Raw genomic sequence first — 13,996 nt, 5'->3', positions numbered from 1 at the left:
TTGCTAAGCAACTGCAAAAATAGCTGCTGTCTGCTGACCCGGCTAACTGATGGAGTTAGATAACTGAAGGATAAGCTTCATGATTTCACAGCCTCACATGTCCTCTCACTCACTACGTTTACATGATGTTAGAGAGAGTGGGCCTGTTGTGTCAGTCTGACTGAAACCGGACTCTCAAAGTCAATGTAAACATGGGTGTGTCGGACCAACACGCCCAGATAATGCTGTCTGAAGGTGATTTACTCATGGGTGTACACACCTTAGTCGGACCTGAACTGGCCTCGGCGTGGAAGTCGTCCAAGGTATAAATCCACAGCTGGAAGACGGGAAAAACAAAAGAAGAAGAAGAGGACGAAGGTGTCAACATGAGCAAGAAATACACATACTGGGACTAATGAGGAGACACAGTTTATGTCGTCTCAGCTGAAGGAATTAAACATTTTGAAGTACAAAGACGGATGGCGACCTTTTCGACCGTGCTGGAGTCAATAAATGGATTCTTCCTGGTGCTTGTATACTGGGACAATGGAAGGCGTCCAATTAAATGGCCTAATCGAGCTCGACTGTGTGCATGGAGACGTACCGACTGTTGGTTCAGTCAGAAGAATCCACTGACTGAAGTCTTCGTACCGTCGGTCTGAATGTAAGATATCAATCTATGCATGACGTCTGAGGGATATTTAGTTTTATAAAGTGGCATCTCCATGTTCACTGTAATACATGTTCTCTCATGACAACTGCTGAGTCATGCAACTGTAAGAATGAAGAGCGTTGCATTGTGGGATATGTAGTAGTTGAGGTAGTCAGTGTATTGTATGAATTTACACACTCAAATAAAATGGCGGACAGTAAAAGTCGTACTATGAATGAATAGTTGACTCTTTTGTACACTTCAACACAAACACACGTCAGTTTGGACTCCTGGTCACAGCCAGAAGCACCAGAATCATGTTGGTTCTGTGCATTTCTGCAAACCATAAAATCTGTACGTTTCATATGAATCAAGACATTATTTCAGCTGAATTTCATGTCAGGAGTTGGAGGGTCATTGTGGGAAAGTACAGTTTGTTTAAAATTGTTCACTGCTGCAGTGGATTTTTGACGGACTATGAAAAACTTCTTCAAGCTGAAATCTTCACTGTAGCTTCTCGGCTGAAGGAAGTGCACGAGCCCGACCAACACTATAAATACTGTCAGTCTTCGGGGCGACCGGAGCCTTGGACTGCACCCGACGAGCTGTATGGAGCAGCCTCGTGTTGATGGGTTGTTTCTGTTTTACATCATCTCCAGCTGCTTCAGGTGTTTAGCTGACTGAGCCTGACTTTATATCATCAGGAGGAGACGATGGCTGAGCCTGACTTTATATCATCAGGAGGAGACGATGACTGAGCCTGACTTTATATTATCAGGAGGAGACGATGGCTGAGCCTGACTTTATATCATCAGGAGGAGACGATGACTGAGCCTGACTTTATATCATCAGGAGACGATGGCTGAGCCTGACTTTATATCATCAGGAGGAGACGATGGCTGAGCCTGACTTTATATCATCAGGAGGAGACGATGACTGAGCCTGACTTTATATCATCAGGAGGAGACGATGGCTGAGCCTGACTTTATATCATCAGGAGGAGACGATGACTGAGCCTGACTTTATATCATCAGGAGACGATGGCTGAGCCTGACTTTATATCATCAGGAGGAGACGATGGCTGAGCCTGACTTTATATCATCAGGAGGAGACGATGACTGAGCCTGACTTTATATCATCAGGAGGAGACGATGACTGAGCCTGACTTTATATCATCAGGAGGAGACGATGACTGAGCCTGACTTTATATCATCAGGAGGAGACGATGACTGAGCCTGACTTTATATCACCATGGAGGGAGGAGGATTTACACTAACATGTGGGTGAACTGTTCCTTTAAGCCCGTGTGTTCAGTTACACAGTAAATATTAAAAGTAGGTGAAATTTGAGCTTCAACATTTAAATATTATTCAAATCTGAATAATAACAAGCGAGGGCTGTTGTTTATATCGTCTAATAAACAAAAGTCCCTGTATGGGGAATGAGGCTGTGTGTGTGTGTGTGTGTGTGTGTGTGTGTGTGTGTGTGTGTGTGTGCGTGCGTGCGTGCGTGCGTGCGTGCGTGCGTGCGTGCGTGCGTGCGTGTGTGTGTGTTTATGGTGTGACTCCAGCTCTGTCCAAATGAAATACCTCCCTGCTGTCAGAGCAGTGAATCAGTACACCTCCCCTCTCCTCATCTCCTCCTCCTCCAGCCTTTAATTCTTCCTCTCTCCTCCTCCTCTTCCTCTCACCTTCTCTCTCTCCTCCTCTTGACCTCCTCCTCATCTCCATATTTACCTCCTCATCGTCTCCTCCCCTCAGTTCAAACCCTTTGTCTCTCTAGCCTCTCTGATCTCCTCCTCTCCTTGTCCTCCTTGTCATATTGCCCTTTTATCTCCCCCTGATGCCCATTCCTCCATCCCTTCAGCTCTTCTCCTTCTCCTTCCTCTACCCATCCACCTTCTCCTCCTCCCATCTTCCTCTGCTCCTCCTCCTCCCTGCTGACGGGGAGTCCTGTGAGAGCAGTTTATCAGCTCAACACAGTAATTACATCGACAGAGAGAGAGAGAGAGAGAGAGAGAGAGAGACGCCTCTGCAGTGTCAACACTGTCACGCCCGCCTGCCACACACACACACACACACACACACACACACACACACAGGTTCAGGTGCTCAAACACAGATAAGGCAACATACTCAAACATAAACACACACACACACCTTTAACACAAACACGGCTCTTGTGTTTGTGTTTGTACATGCAAACAGAACACACCCACACACCCACACACACACACACCCACACACCCACACACCCACACACACACACACACACACACCCACACACACACACACACACACACACTGTGCTTGTGTGTCTGCTGTTGACTGAAACTCTGTGTTGACGTGTGTGTTCAAGCGAATCTGCTGCCCAAACATCTATTTATCTCTATCACTTTAGCATATACACTGTCTGAGTGTGTGTGTGTGTGTGTGTGTGTGTGTGTGTGTGTGTGTGTGTGTGTGTGTGTGTGATCCATCATACACAACACACATGTATTAGTCTGCACGCAGCTCAGTGTGTTGTCTGTGCTGTGTGTGCTTCTCTCATGTCATTTCTTTTGTATTTAATATTTGTATGATTTTATTTTTCCGTCGTATCTTTTTTCCATCTTTTGTCTTTTTCTCCTGCTGATTCACTTTAATCAGTTTGTTGCTGCGAGAAGCAGAAATCTTCAGAGATCGATACAGTTTGACATTGATCATAATAATTATAATGTTTCATTTTTACAGCCGACGAGACCAAACACTGACAGATTATAATCCTCCTGCCGACTGTTCCCACTGCTGCCATGTTTATTGTGCTGGAGGTACAAAGTAACATGACACACGTCTGTAACACAGTAACATGTTACTGTTCCTGAATTCAGTAATAACATTACAGTTAATAATCAAACAAGTATGTCTTTACTTGCGTTACCAGCCCCAGTCTGCAGGACACAATGTACCAGAGAGATACTGAAGCTCTGAGGCCGACATTTGTTCCACATCACAGTTACATTATATGATGATTAGCTGACCTTCACATCAGGAGGTGGAGGCGACAGAGGCGACGTTATCACGAGCCAACAGTGCTGCCAAACAGCTGATCGCAGTTTGGATATCTTTGAGAACTCCTGGGGATGTTTCCATCCATTTGTTGTGGCGTCAAACCGGGTGGGTTTATTTAATGAAGTCCTTTCACAGGAAGTCTCCTTTTCGCGATCGTGGCGACCAAAACAGGTATTTTAAGCCAAACCATGATGTTTTCTAACACTAACCAGAGCGTGAGCACAGAGCCGACGACCGACATCAGAACAACAGGAAGAAGGAAATGTTCAGTTTGAATTTATCTGTGGATTTGAAGAAAGGTACTTTGCTAACATGTATTCTGGAGATCAGGTTGGGGTTAATTATCTGCACACTGAGCTGAGAGACGAATCAACAAACATTTATTGTTTCATGGACGATCGCGCTACGATCTCCTGACGTCTTCTGATGTCCGTGACATTCATCACAGTGATGTCGTCCAGACGCTCTTCAAATAACATCACCGAGTGCTGCCTCCTTAAATTTAAAGCTACATCAAGGAGCTTTCTTTCTTTTCGTTGTTGTTGATTCTGGCGCCCCCTGTGGACACAACCTGACAAACAAACAGACTAAACCTTGTTGTCGTGTTGTACCACAGAGCAGTGAGACGGCTCAGTTCATGCTCAGCACTCTGCCATAGAGGTAGTTTTAATTTCATGACCCCGAATAAGTGAGGATCACAAAAACTATTCAGAAACAGCCAATCTTCTCACTGATGGTCTCGTCTGCTCATGTAGACATCAGCATTAAACCGAGACTGTTTCATCACCAGTCAAACTGCCTGTAGTCTGTTTAAATCTGCAGAAGTGAATGTTTTTGTATCATCAGATGTCTGTGTGAAGTGAGAGGGATGACTCGCAGACAGACAGACATAAAGTCTAATATAACACTTTAACACAGGGTGGATCAGAGCCTTCGTACTGCAGCGTGACACTTGTAACCGTGCAGTGTTACAGAGCTGAGGCGCCCGCAGACGTTTTCATGTCGCTCGTCTTTATTTATTCTTTTCATTTTCTGGCATTTTGAAAATCCATTTTCTGCCTTCAGCCGTCGTTCAAAGAGTCCCGACGCTCGTAATGTAGAGACGGGGAGCGGCGAGGGACAAATTAGAGTGAGGCGAGAGAGAGCGAGTGTGTGTGTGTGTGTGTGTGTGTGTGTGTGTGTGTGTGTGTGTGTGTGTGTGTGCGTGTGTGTGTGTGTCAGGGGACACATTAATGGCCTGCAGAAAACACACAGACTGTAATCTTCACATGCTGACAGTCTGAAAGCTTCGACAGCCAACAGCTCAGTGCACACACTGGAGGTTAGAGGTCGCACACACACACACACACACACACACACACACACACACACACACACATACACACACACACTGAGTACATGTCATCATCAAAAACACACTGACTATTACTTATACACACACACACACACACACATGCAGAGACACAGCAGGGGGCTCCATTTGACGGGGTGACGGTTCAACAGCAGCAGATTGGAGTGTCACACACACACACACACACACACACACACACACACACACACACACACACACACACACAGATACAGGCTGTGGATTTTCTGACAAGCAATTACAGAGACGAAGTGAAGACGAGCAGACGAGAGGAAATCAGAACTCGGACTTCTCACCGGCTCAGTTAATTTCAGCAGAGTCGTCACTGATCACTGGATCCTCTCACTGCAGGAGAAACAGGAGGCTCGTCTGAGGGAGGAGGAAGGGGGGAGGAAGAGAGGGAGGAAGAGGGGGAGGATGAGGAGAAGGTGAGGAAGGGGGGAGGAAGAGGAGAAGGGGAGGAAGGAGGGAGGGAGAAGAGAGGATGAGGGGGAGGAAGAGGAGGATAAGGGGGATGAGAGGAGAGGATGAGGGGGAGGAAGAGGAGAGGATGAGGAGAAGGGGAGGAAGGGGGGAGGAAGAGGGAGAGGAGAGGAGAAGGTGAGGAAGGGGGAGGAAGAGGAGAAGGGGAGGAAGGAGGGAGGGAGAAGAGAGGATGAGGGGGAGGAAGAGGAGGATAAGGGGGATGAGAGGAGAGGATGAGGGGGAGGAAGAGGAGAGGATGAGGAGAAGGGGAGGAAGGGGGGAGGAAGAGGGAGAGGAGAGGAGAAGGTGAGGAAGGGGGAGGAAGAGGAGAAGGGGAGGAAGGAGGGAGGGAGAAGAGAGGATGAGGGGGAGGAAGAGGAGGATAAGGGGGATGAGAGGAGAGGATGAGGGGGAGGAAGAGGAGAGGATGAGGAGAAGGGGAGGAAGGGGGGAGGAAGAGGAGAAGGGGAGGAAGGAGGGAGGGAGAAGAGAGGATGAGGGGGAGGAAGAGGAGGATGAGGGGGAGGAGAGAAAAGGATGAGGGGGAGGAAGAGGAGAGGATGAGGGGGAGGAAGAGGAGAGGATGAGGGGGAGGAGAGAAGAGGATGAGGGGGAGGAGAGGAAGGAGGGAGGGAGAAGAGAGGATGAGGGGGAGGAAGAGGAGGATGAGGGGGAGGAGAGAAAAGGATGAGGGGGAGGAAGAGGAGAGGATGAGGGGGAGGTGAAAAAATCAGATGAATATGGTGAACAGAATAGAAAAAGGGAGAGAGAGGAGTCTCTTCAGTTCATCTGACAGGTGGAGGTGAAGAGGAGAGGGAGGAGGTGAGGGAGGTGAAGAGGAGAGGGAGGTGAAGAGAAGAAGGAGGTGAAGAGGAGAGGGAGGTGAAGAGAAGAAGGAGGTGAAGAGGAGAGGGAGGTGAAGAGGAGAGGTGAAGAGGAGATGGAGGTGAAGAGGAGAGGGAGGTGAAGAGGAGATGGAGGTGAAGAGGAGAGGGAGGTGATGAGGAGAGGGAGGTGAAGAGAATAAGGAGGTGAAGAGGAGAGGGAGGTGAAGAGAATAAGGAGATGAAGAGGAGGTGGAGGTGAAGAGAATAAGGAGGTGAAGAGGAGAGGGAGGTGAAGAGGAGAGGTGAAGAGGAGATGGAGGTGAAGAGGAGAGGGAGGTGATGAGGAGATGGAGGTGATGAGGAGAGGGAGGTGAAGAGAATAAGGAGGTGAAGAGGAGAGGGAGGTGAAGAGGAGATGGAGGTGAAGAGAAGAAGGAGGTGAAGAGGAGAGGAGAGGTGAAGAGGAGATGCAGGTGAAGAGGAGAGGGAGGTGGAGAGGAGATGGAGGTGAAGAGGAGAGGGAGGAGGTGATGAAGCTTCTGTATCACCTCCCTTCACCTCCTTCTGTTATTATATTCCTCCGTGTGTCGCTTCATATTGGACTTTTTCAATAAAGCTGATAACAGTTTTTACATATTACGATCAGATTTCTGTCGCAGCTTCAGCTTCCAATCAGTTCAATTAATCTGTGTGATTTACTTTTAAATGAGATGCATTCAAAGACCCGTTTGTTTACTGAGTTATTCAAAAATGAAATGAAAAGATAAATTGAATGAAGAATTGATTTTGATCACACGTCAGTCTGATGTCGTCTCTGTGTGACTGAGTGAGTGAGGACGTGTTGCAGAAAGATCCATTTTACACATAACCTGAAGATATCTTGGAGGTTTGAAAAATGTGACTTATTTTATAAAGTAAAGCTCTTTTCTTTCTTTGTTACTTCATGAATGTAACATTACAGAGAGGAGACAGAGAACCAGAACCAGAACCAGAACCAGAGTCTCTGCTGAGTGCTGACTTCACTCAGAGCTTCATCTGAACTCAAACACACACTCGCTCACTGTGTGATGTTACTCACTAGCTCACAGCTAATGTACAGTAACGTTATCTGACTGTTTTGGGGCGAATAAACAGAAATAATCCTGCAGACAAACACCATCAAACAGCCTCGATGTCCGAGGAAAATCGAGGTGATGTTTTAAAGTTTTCTTCTCGTTATGTTTCCTCTCGTTCTCAGACTTCCTTCCTCTCTCTGACTCTGAAGTTTTAGTGACAGGTGAGCAAATGAAACGCACCCTTACCTCAAGGAAACTTTCAGGATTTTGAACATTGTTGGAAACATTTGGTAAAATGTAAGAACACAACTCAACAACATGTAGCAGAAAGGTCTTAATACTTTATCTTTAATATAGTGAGAGTTTCTTTTCCTGTGTAGTTTTGTATAATTTTGATTTCATTCTTCATGTAGTCGAGCCTTCTTTGATCTTAGATCGAGTGGAAGTTATGACTTGATGAAATAAAATGTACATCGATCAAGCGAGGACGCTGGATGTCTTTTACATCTCTTCAGTTGGAAACAGATCTGCAGACGCTTCAACGAGCACAGACACACATCAGAAGGTGTGATCGCTCTGTTCACGTCAGGAAACAATAAAACTCTCTGTGAGCCCACGGTGGAAGAAACGGGAGCGAGTCGATGGGCTTTAAGGCTGAGAGGAGTAAATCTTGTTAATTGTCCTCCTGGTATCTGCAGATCTATATCCTCTGCAAATTAAAGAGAGGTCACAGAGAGGGGAGAGGTGAGGAGGAGGAGGACGAGGAGCAGGAGGAGGAACGTGCAGTTAAAGGCGGATGTTTTCTAAAACTAAACAGCGACACATTAAATGATGCTCTATTGTTTCCTCCTACGAGGAACATTTGATAAAACCAACAGTGGCCAGCTGATTATTTTCTGCACCTGCAGCATGAAAGCCTCAACAAATACATAGAATAGTGACGTGTGTGTCTTTGTGTGTCTTTGTGTGTCTGTGTGTAGAATATTTCCATATATTTGTATCTATAGAGGTATTTAAACCGCTCGCAGCAGCTGCAGGAGGATTCATTCACGATTGGTGCTCTGATGAGTATTTACATTCTCAGCTACTTTAGACTTCCACTGCTGCATCTGGGAGAAAAATATTGTCATCTGACTTCACTGCATATCTTTAGATTTTTTTTACTTTTCAGATGCTAACAAATATATTAATAGCCAGAAAATAAATTGCTTTGAATACTTAAATGTGCACTTAAATACATTTAACATCAGATTAATACCCACGTCTAAAAAACCCATGTGGACCTGCTCATTTTGGTGGAAAAGCAGCATTAGGTATTAATCATATGGGCGACTTTCACTTTTACTTGTAAGATTTGAACACGATATCTTGACTTTTACTGAAGTCTGACTTTTGGAAACTACAGAGTGTGTGTTCATGGTGATGAAGACATGTCATCCAGTGCGACAGTGCTCCTCCGTGACAACGAGGAAGAAGATCCATCAGGCTTCACACGCCGCAGCGCATAATGTTTGATATAATGAGGAGGGTGAAGTCTGCAGTGCTGGACAGAAAGCAGCGTCTGCTGCCTGCTGATGGTTTAACCCCAGGTTAATAAGTCTGAGATCAAACAGCCACATCACTGACTGAGGAGAGAAGCGACTGTCTGAGCGTTTACAGCCGAGGAGAAGAAGGTGGAGACGTGGTGTTGAAGAGCAGCACTGTTGTGATGCTCGTCTCTGGTGAATTTTTCATAGAAATGTATACGCCCTCAGCCCCAGAATGCATTGTGTGTCTTCAGACTGCTGATTGCAGACAGTGTTCATTTATTTGTTGTTGTTTTTGTCTTATATTGATGAAGCTTCTCAGTCCTCCAGGTCGTGGTGATTGTAGGTGCTGTATCGTCCTCTGATCCAACAGGCTTCTTCACTTCTAACTAACTGGAGGGGAGCTGCACACAGACCACTGCAGCCAACGCAGCACACGACCTCAGAGACACTTCTGTCAGCTGTATCACATTTATTCTGTTAATTTGACTGTAATTTATTAACATTTAACCCAAACAACCATCTCATCACCTCCACACAGCCGACTGATGGTTGCATGAGGTGTCGACCTTCTGCACAGTGCAGATACAAATCTCCTGCTGATTGACAGGTTTAGGGATCAGAGGGGACGCTGTGACGCCTGAAGAGGTCTAACTAGTTTAAACCTTTGACCTCTCTGTCCGTCACCAGCTGACATTTCATGAACCTGCCCTGAAGGTGTCTGCAGAGGAAAAGGTCACGAGGTTATTAAAATCAACAGCTCGTCCTCTGGGGAGCTGGAACGTGACCACAAGTGTTCTCGTCAATATCAGATTTTGATTTTGATCTCCTGAGTACTCTGACATGACTTGTTGATGATGAAAGCCAATAAAGCATTTTTAAGATGTTTTAATCATTTAGGGAAAGGAGGTGAGCTTTTTGAAATCATCTGTGCTGACAGTATGAAAAGTATTTAAATCATGACACTAATTACTCAGAATTTAGTTATTAAATGGAAATTAAACTCACAGTCAAAGTTAAACTATAAAGCCTGAGTTGTGGCATTTCTTGGCTTCCTTACAAACACTTCAAGGTGCTATTTGTAAGAAAAGCTTTTTGAGTCTCATTTCCAACTCATCAAACAATGACCCTTCATTATTTGACGAGTTGGGAATGAGTCTCAAAAATCTACTTTTCCTACAAATGGCACCACAGAGACACAAATGCAGGTAATGACTGAAAGACATGTGTTTGTAACCAAGGTGGGAACACATGATCCAAATATCAAAACAAATTCCTGTAAATGCTTTAATATCTCACATCAATCCAACAATTACATAAATAGACCAACTGAAGGAAGGTTTGAGGACAATGACGGTGCACGAGTTGCTGCGTTGACGTTGTGTGACGCTGAATCATGGCGGTCGAAGGTGACGTCAGAAAACGTTTACCGGAGCTGTGTATCGCATTAAACCGCTGTCGACGTGTTGTTTAAACAGATGATGGTTCGCCGTACACGAACACACCAAAGTGAGAAGAACGACTTCCTGGCTCAGGAAACGGGATCATCCGAGGAGCACGTGAACGCAGCGTGACTCTCCTGCTGTGACACGCGTGTGACCATTTGTTTTATTCACAGTTCTGTTCAGTAACAGTTCTGTTCAGTGACAGTTCTGCTCAGTGACAGTTCTGTTCAGCGACAGTTCTGCTCAGTGACAGTTCTGCTCAGTAACAGTTCTGCTCAGTGACAGTTCTGCTCAGCAACAGTTCTGTTCAGTGACAGTTCTGCTCAGTGACAGTTCTGCTCAGTGACAGCTCTGTTCAGCGACAGTTCTGCTCAGTGACAGTTCTGCTCAGTGACAGTTCTGTTCAGCGACAGTTCTGGTCAGTGACAGTTCTGTTCAGTGACAGTTCTGCTCAGTAACAGTTCTGTTCAGTGACAGTTCTGCTCAGCGACAGTTCTGGTCAGTAACAGTTCTGGTCAGTGACAGTTCTGCTCAGCGACAGTTCTGGTCAGTAACAGTTCTGCTCAGCGACAGTTCTGGTCAGTAACAGTTCTGTTCAGTAACAGCTCTGCTCAGTAACAGTTCTGCTCAGTGACAGTTCTGTTCAGTAACAGTTCTGCTCAGTGACAGTTCTGTTCAGTAACAGCTCTGGTTGACCACTACAGCTGCTTCCTCCTGTAGTCTGCAGTCTCTCTCTGCTGCTTCAGTTTGAATGGTGCTGCTGCCACCTTGTGTCTGGGAGAAGTTCCTGCACGCTGACGGGACTGAACTCTTCTCAGCTCAATCACCAAACTTGTTGAGTTTGTAGGAGCAGCAGCCATTTTGGAAGCAGAGCAGTGTTTTACACCAGTGACTCACCTGTCGTACCTGCTTCACTCTGTCGGTGGCTGGTGTCTACCTGTGATACAGTCTCATGCAGATCTTACACTGAAATGTCTGAAAACAAGCAGAAGGTTTTGTCTGTTTGGTTGAGTTGTGTTTTTATTACCCCAGATGTTTCCAACGACGTTCAAACCACGACATCATTTTAACTTAACGCAGCGTGAAAAACTTTAAAACGTTTAAAACTCGTCTGTGAACATTTCAGTCACGTCAGATTTTCTTCAGCAGTGTTTTTGTCTCACTCACATGATCCCACCGTGGGATCATGTGTCTTTGATGACATCATAAAGTCACGTGGGATTCCCACGTGACTTTATGATGTCATCAAAGACTCCTGGTGGCAGAAGCTGCTCTGTGGGTTTGATTGTTCACTTGAACGACTTTGTGAAGTAGAAGAGCCTCAAATTTAGTTTATTTAACTTGCAGCTTTATATTCTGTCCACTAGAGGGCAGAACAGAACCACAGAGATCCAGACTCCTGCAGGAGAGACCGGTACCTGAGGTGTGTGTGTTGGTGAGGAGGTGTGTGTGTGTGTGTGTGTGTTGAGTGTATTTAAGGTAGCAGGTGTGTAGGAAGCAGAGGTGGCTGCTGATTGGCTGGGAGGCGGAGCAGCAGTGAGAGGCAGTGAAACGTTCCTCCTCTCCTTCCTGTTCTTCCAGCTCGGCTTCACTTTTAATTTTCTCCTCCTTCTGTGATTTACTTCCTTCCCCCTCCTCACTTCCTCGTCTCCTCACTTCCTCGTCTCCTCACTTCCTCATGAGGTATCTGAACAACAGCACATTCTGTATTATGAGTAATGAGACTGTGATAGGGTGTTCATCTGTGAGAGGTTTAAGGAATGCAGCTGCATGTGTGTGTGTTACATGTTAGCTATAAGATGAGGCCTAAAAAGGTATTGAACTGAGCTCGGCTCTCATCCCAATTGTTTGGATCTGGCTTAACGTATACATTTCCATATAGAGACAGAGAGAGAGATGCAGAGCATCTTTAGGTCGTAAAATCCAGAAGTGACATCAGCAGAGTTAGGCAACGTATAGATTCAATTACTATTGGATAGATGGACCTTCAATCCACCAAAAGTGACCAATTAGAAGAAGTAGATAGTTGTAGGCAGAAGGGATCTAAAAAGGCCCACACAGGCAGAGAAGATCAGATTGTGGTGGACACTTGTAGATTTCCTAGAGCAGAGAGGATTTCTGATAGAGCAGAGGGCAAAGCATTTTGGGCATCCTTTGCCAAGATTTGAGAATACCAGGGAGTGCACACTCTGGTTCGGACGCTGGCTTGAGATCTGTTTCAATAAAGATTGCTCTATCTTTCACCCAGCCTGCCTCCGCAGAATTTCTTTATCAACATACTACACACCGACACCTTTGGAGGACACAGCCCATACACTTCACTCACTTCCTCATCTCCTCACTTCCTCTCTTCCTCACTTCCTCGTCTCCTCCTCCTGCTGTTTCCTCCTTTTGTGTCCTACTTCCTTCCCCCACCTCACTTCCTCATCTCCTCACTTCCTGTCTTCCTCTCTTCCTCTCTTCCTCGTCTCCTCGTCTCCTCCTCCTGGTCGTCTCTCCGTCAGACTCTCCACCAGCAGCAGAACAGAACTTGCTCTGTCCTGGATCCGTGGAGGCGTCGTGTCTTCTTTCATCTCAGATATTCAGATAAAAACCAAACTGCTTTTATTGAACGTGCACTTTAATCTTTCATCCAGCAGAAAACTGAAGGATTTATAAAATCAGCAGCTTGTTTCAGAAACTCAGAAACACGTTGTGTCGACGTCAGCAGACAGAGATCTGGAATCCATTTTAAACATTAACGAGCCTCAAAGCTTCCAGAATCACAATCAAATATTATCTTTGTCTGTTTGTCGAGTTGAGACGTGGCATCGTAAATTCAGAGAGGAAGGGAAGACGAGACGAGTACCTCTGTTAAATCCTCTTATTTTTACTACTATACTAAATAATAGAAATACTTTAATCCAGATTTTACTATTTTTTTTCTTGTACATCTTTTTTTCAGTGAATGAAAATACTTCTGTCCGCTCCAGTGGGCGTTACACACCAAAGGGTTTATTCTGCCGGTCTCGATCCACCTTATTTTTTGTGTTTTATTAAAATTGTGATATAATTTACACTTGAATAATTTAATTTAAACTCCAAAATAGGTCTAATAGGCAGGATATACGGAGATATATGGAGATAGAGACGTATTTTCAGTCACAGAGAAAAAGGTGCATGAAAAATATGATTAAAATATGATTAAAGTATTTTTAACATCACTTATTTAGTTTAAAAATATAGTTTTTACCTTTCTGGTTTGAGGAAAAAAGTTATTGTCAGGATTTTTTCACTTTGTGATGTTTTTCTTATTAGAATAAGAGTTAAACAGCTCCTTATATGGTGTGTAAACATATTTCCTGGTATCCCTGCACACTTTATCCAATCAGGACAGAGAACTCCATAAAGAGGCGGTCCCGCCTCTTTATGGAGTTCTCTGTCCTGATTGGATAAACACACAGAGAGGAGGGAGGGGGATCGTAGCTGCAGCACAGACAGGAAGTTAGCTCAAACGACGACACGCTTCATGATTCCTGCATGAAGAGTTCAAATCAGACAGAAGCAATAAAATGATAAAAAAGGCAAAAACATGACAAATATAAACGTCAGACAATAAGTGAGATGACTCAGAAGAAAAAAAAGAAAA

This window comes from Pagrus pagrus (genome assembly GCF_965226575.1).
Source record: "Pagrus pagrus genome assembly, chromosome: 11".
Classification (NCBI taxonomy): domain Eukaryota; kingdom Metazoa; phylum Chordata; class Actinopteri; order Spariformes; family Sparidae; genus Pagrus; species Pagrus pagrus.
Note: the sequence above shows the minus strand (reverse complement) of the source record.